Source organism: Oncorhynchus mykiss, chromosome 9, assembly GCF_013265735.2.
Source record: "Oncorhynchus mykiss isolate Arlee chromosome 9, USDA_OmykA_1.1, whole genome shotgun sequence".
NCBI lineage: Eukaryota > Metazoa > Chordata > Actinopteri > Salmoniformes > Salmonidae > Oncorhynchus > Oncorhynchus mykiss.
In genome coordinates, this window is record NC_048573.1 from 63,959,367 (window position 1) to 63,965,959 (window position 6,593).

The window sequence follows — 6,593 nt, forward strand, 5'->3', positions numbered from 1 at the left end:
CCACACCTCACTAAAGGGATATCAACAGACCACTAACTTACTACCCTGAGACAAGGCCGAATTTAGCCCACAAAGATCTCCCCCACAACACGAGCCAGAGGACAGGAAGGAAGATCACGTCAGTGACTCAACCCACTCAGATTGAGTATAGCAGAAAAAAAGCCTGGCACGACGAGATAAACCCCTCCTAGGGACGGCATGGGATAGGGTGACTCAGCCCCCATAATAGGGTCAGAGACCCTCTCCCAGTGGAGAGAGGGGAGCCGGCCAGGGTGGTTTGTCACTCCAGTGCCTTGCCGTTCATCGTCACATCCCCGGCCAGACTACACTCAATCATAGAACCTGCTCAAGAGATGAGTCTTCAGTAAAGGATGAAACAGTCTGCGTCTCTCACATAGATCGGCAGATCATTCCATAAAAATGTAGCTCTATAGGAGAAAACCATGTCTCTAGCTGTTTGCTGAGAAATTCTAGGAACAATAAGGCAGCATGAGTCTTGTGGTCATAGTGTATGTGTAGATATGTATGGCCCGACCAATCAGCGAGATAGGTAGGAGCAAGTCCTTGTAATACTTTGTAGGTTAGCAGTAAAATCTTGAAATCAGCCCTAGCAATCAGCCTTAACAGGAAGCCAGTGGCGAGTACTGGAGTAATATGATCAAATGTAGTTTTAGTCAAGATTCTAGCAGCAGTATTTAGCACCAGCTGAAGTTTATGTAGTGCCTTATCTGGGTAGCCAGAGAGTAGAGCATTGCAGTAGTCTAATATTGAAGTGACAATAAAGCATGGATTAGCGTTTATGCATAATTTTGGTAATTTCTGATTTTTGCAAAGGCTGTACTTGAAATATGTTTTATATGTTCAACAAAAGAGAGATCAGGGTCCAGAGTAACGCCGAAGTCCTTCACAGTTCTTTTTGAGACGACTGTACAACCGTCAAGATTCACTGTCAGATCCGACAGTAGATCTCTGTTTCTTGGGACCTTGAACCTCTACTTTTAAACTCGGACAAAACAAATAACTTTTTCACCATTCAGTTCCTTATATCTGAAACAAAGGCTTCCATGGTAGGCAATTTTGGGGCTTCACCATGTTTCATTGAAATGTACAGCTGTGTATTGTCTACATAGCAGTACAAGTTTAGATTGTGATTCTGAATGACATCACCAAGAGGTAGCATGTATAGTGAAAACAATAGTGGTTCTAGAATGGAACATTGAGGAACACCGAAACTAACAATTGATCCACAAAGATTAACTGATATCTTTCCGACAGATAAGATCTAAACTAGGCAAGAACTTATTCGTGATAGGAAACTTTACGTTCTATACTATTCTACTGTATCTTAGTCCATTCTGTTCTGACGTCACTTGTCCATATGTATATAGTCTTAATTCATTCCTACTTAGATGTGTGTGTATTAGGTATATGTTGTGTAATTTGTTAGATATTACTTGTTAGATATTACTGCACTGTTGGAGCTAGAAGCACAAGCATTTCGCTATACCCGCAATAGCATCTGCTAATCAGGAGAGGCATTATTACTGCCACTTTTAGAGAGTTTGGCACACATCCGGAGGAAAGGGAGACATTTAATATGTTCAACATAGGAGAGTCAAGAACAGGAAGAAGCTCTTTCAGTCGTTTAATTGGAATACGGTCCAGTAGACAGTCTAGCAATCCAAAGTTTGCATGTTCAGGTAGTGTCGGGGGCAACTGTAGCATTTTAGCTAACCCACAACACAATTTGTTGTGGGTTAATTTGTTCTTAACTGACTTGCCTGGTTAAATAAAGGTTAAAAATAAATTTAAAAAATAAAAATAAAGAAGGAATGGATCAGAACAATGAAGTCCTGATCTGTTAGAACCAGAGAGTATCTATTTGGACTGCAACATTTGTGATGTTTGTGATGGGCTAATTGTGCACTTTTTTGAGTGATGTGATTGTGAAGTCAGAGGATGAAGACAATGAGATGCAGGCTTGCTTCTCTACCATGGCAGCTAATGGAACTGGGTAAGGGGTCATTCAGAGCGTAACAAAGGTACTATTCTTCTTATTGGATTGCTGATAGGCTTTTCATATTTCTAAGTGAAATAAAGTCAGGGGAGGAAGTCCAGGATACGAACGGAGACCCAGCCTGGCTCATTTACGATTTTAGCGAATGGCAAATGCTCCCCACATACACGTCACACACAGAGCAGGCTTGCCAGAATCCCCCCCCCCCCCCCCCCCCCCTCGCTTGAACGCGCGTACACTAAATTCTTCATTGCTGCGACTTGCTTGCTTGTTTAAATTTCTGCTCCTCACTCCATTGTCAGTTTAGCCTACATTTCACTGATCTTAGTTGCAGAAAGCATTTTATATGTGTCCTTCAAGGCAGCTGTCAATGATCATGTTATGCTGCGTTTCATTAAAACATGTTATGGCTGTTTGATCTCAGGGGAGGCACTAGTCATGTCTGCAGGTTTCGTTTTGGCTATTTGTTTCAGGTGTATTAGTCAATAAATAAATACACTTTCCAAAATTCGTAATATCTCCCATGTCTTATTCAACTAGTAATTGTTCTGAAATGTTTATTGCTTGCCTACATTTTACTCTCTCCTTTATGTTTAATATAACACACATACATTAATTATTAATTGTGGTTGCACGTGAAGACTGTTCTATATAAAGTATTTGACTCTGATGTGTGCTACAGAAAGTATTAGACCAGTGACAAAAATAAGTAAATTAGAAGGGGGGGGGGGGGGGGGCATTGACGTGGTTCCCAAACAATGGGTTTCTTTCCAGCCAGGCCGCCTGGGGTGCAGCTGGATCCTACCAACTGGGCACAGATGTCAGTTCAACGTCTAGTTTTGATTTACATTTGGTTGTTTTCAACTAATGTGAATTCAACGTGAAATAAAAAACTATTTAACCATGTCATTGGGTCTAGGTTAAAGGTTGGGTGAAAAAAATAATAAATTCAATTTGTTTTTGAATGAGGATCTTGTGTGAGGATCTTGTGTGACAACACCAACAAACAAGCGACCATAAACATAGCGAGAGCCATAAAATACGCCTGGACGGGCATCACTGTTCTAGAGTTTTACCAATTCCTAGGGCTTCTCTTCTACATGTCTGGTCAAGTTGAAACCTATAAGAAACTACTCGAAAGTGAACAGCATTTTCTCCCGGTCCTTTCCAGGGTCAGTCATGACCAGGAATGGATTCCAAATGTTGCTCGTGAACATTCACATGACCGACCCCGAGAAAGACTGCATCCCTGAGTATGACAGCCTTTGCAGTATTAAGCCATCGATGAGTGCCATGCGGATTGCAAGTCGAGCGTATTACCATCTTTCCAGAAATCTGTCCATTGATGAGCAAATGGTGGCATCTATGGCTAAATCTTAAAAGCCTCAGTGCATGAAGAGCAATGCCGGTCCAGTGGGGCTTCAAGCCCTTTGATTTGGCTGACTCCAGCAATTGCTACACCATTGACTTCAGTGTGTACACTGAAAAGTCCAACTCCTCTGGCAATGGACAATGCTATGACGCTGTCATGAGTGTCATTCAGTCTTCCTACTTGGGCACTGGTTACCATCTCTGCTGTGACAATTTCTACACAATTCCAAAACTGTTCCAGGATTTATTATCCAGGAAAATTGGTGCTTGAAGACCCTGATCACGTTGAGATAAATGCCCTGACCATGAAATCCCAGAGTGGATCCATAAGGTGGAGGAGGGAGGGCAACCTGCTGTATGTGAAGTGGAATAAAGCCAGCAAGGTCTCGATGTGTGGTTGCCAACATTTAAGTAAAACATTTATTTTAATGTGTAAATGTATTAAATATGATATAGTCAGGGCAAAAGCCAGTTGTTACGTATGAGATTCTGAAGTTGCTAAGCAAACAAGCTGGTCATTCATTGTTTTGGGATGTTTTAACTCAGTCGTTCATTATATTCATTCCATGTTGCTATGCTGAACAAATCCTTGGCATGTAGCTAGCTAGCTACAGTAGCTAGTAGAGGTTCAATGATCACGAGAGAGAAGAACTTCAATAAATAATAATTTAATAAATAATGTATAAATAGGCAAAAAACTGCTGATTATCAAGTCAATAATGCAACATTAACGTTAGTTATGGAGGATAGCTCGGCTAATTACTTTACTTCTCATTTGCTAGCCAACTACACACAATCAGATCAGGCAGCTGAAATGACAGCAAACTATGTGCATTTGTGTTTGTTTTACCTGCGTTTCTATACTGAACAAAATTATAAACGCAACATGCAAAAATTTCTAAGATTTTACTGAGTTACAGTTCATAGAAGGAAATCAGTCAAATTAAATAAATTAATTTGGCCCTAATCTATGGATTTCACATGAATGGGCTTTGTCACAGCCATGGGTGGGCCTGAGAGGGCATAGGCCTACCCACTTGGGAGCCAGATCCACCCACTGGGGAGCCAGGCCCAACCAATCAGAATGAGTTTTCCCCCAAAAAAGGGCTTAATTACAGACAGAAATACTCCTCAAGTTCATCAGCTGTTTGGGGGGCGCAGGTGAAGAAGCCGGATGTAGAGGTCCTGGGCTGGCGTGGTTACACGTGGTCTGCGGTAGTAAGGCCAGTTGGACGTACACTGATTCTGATTCTCTCAAATGACATTGGAGAAGGCTTATGGTAGAGAAATTAAGATTACATTATCTGGCAACAGCTCTGTTGGAAATTCCTACAGTCAGCATGCTAATTGCATGCTCCCTCAAAACTTGAGACATCTGTGGCATTGTGTTACAAAACTGCACATTTTAGAGTGGCCTTTTATTGTCCCCAGCATTTTTTATTATTTTAATTTTAAATGTAACCTTTATTTAACTAGGCAAGTCAGTTAAGAACACATTTTTATTTACAATGACAGCCTGTAAGTTGTTATAAAAGGGAGAAATGTACTTTTCAACAGTTTTGGAAGGTATAGCCTACCTTCCAAAACTCGAGATGACCTCAGGAGAACCGTGGGTGTTGAAGATGTCCACTATCACCTTGGAGGTGGCCTCACCAGTCTTGTCCTTGATGGGTATCATACAAAATAAAAATAAATGTCTGGTTCCAAGCATCCTTTTTAATGGGTTACAGAAGGGAATTTAGAGTTAAGCACGTTCTCTTCCTTTACTGACCTTGGCATTGTGCATGGTGATCTTAGGCTTGTGTGCGGCTGAGCCGTTGTTGCTCCGAGATGTTTCCACTTCACAATAACAGCACTTACAGTTGACCGGGGCAGCTCAAGCAGGGCAGACATTTTATAAACTGACTTGTTGGAAAGGTAGCATCCTATGACAATGCCATGTTAAAAGTCACTGAGCTCTTCAGTAAGGCCATTCTACTGCCATGTTTTGTCTATGGATATTGCATATATACCTGTCAGCAACGGGTGTGGCTGAAAATACTGAATCCACTCATTTGAAGGGGTGTCCACATACCACGTATGTACAGTGCATTCGGAAACTATTCGGACCCCTTGACTTTTTCCACATTTTGTTAAGTTACAGCCTTATTCTAAAATGTATTAATAAATAAATAAATAAAACATCTCAGCAATCTACACACAATACCCCATAAAGACAAAGCGAAAACAGGGTTTTACAAATGTTTGCTGATTTATTACAATGGAAAAACAGAAATACCTTATTTACATAAATATTCAGACCCTTTGCTATGAGACAAAATTGTGCTCAAATGCATCCTGTTTCCATTGATCATCCTTGAGATGTTTCTTCAACTTGATCGGAGTCTACCTCCGGTAAATTCAATTGATTGGACATGTTTTGGAAAAGCACACACCGGTCTGTAAGGGGTCCTACAGTTAACAGTGCATGTCAAAGCAAAAACCAAACTATGAGGTCAAATGAATTGTCCGTAGAGTTCCGAGACAGGATTATGTCGAGGCACAGATCTGGGGAAGGGTACCAAAAAATGTGTGCAGCATTGAAGGTCCCCCAAGAACACAGTGGCCTCCATCATTCTTAAATGGAAGAAGATTGGAACCACCAAGACTCTTGCTAGAGTTGGCCGCCCGACCAAACTTAACAATTGGGGGAGAAGGGCCTTGGTCAGGGAGGTTACCAAGAACCTGATGGTCACGCTGACAAAGCTCCAGAGCTACTCTGTGGAGATGGGAGAACCTTCCAGAAGGACAACCATCTCTGCAGCACTCCACCAATCAGGCCTCCTCAGTAAAAGGCACATGACAGCCCGCTTGGAGTTTTCCAAAAGGCACCTAAAAGACTCAGACCATGACAAACAAGATTCTCTGGTCTGATGAAACCAAGAGTGAACGCTTTGGCCTGAATGCCAAGGGTCACGTCTGGAGGAAACCTGGCACCATCCCTACGGTGAAGCATGGTGGTGACAGCATCATGCTTTGGGGATGTTTTTGAGTGGCAGGGACTGGTAGACTATTCAGGATTGGGGGAAAGATGAACGGAGCAAAGTACAGAGATATCCTTAATGAAAATCTGCTCCAGAGGGCTCAGGACCTCAGACTGGGGTGAAGGTTCACCTTCCAACAAAACAATGACCCTAAGCACACAGCCGAGGCAACGCAGGAGTGG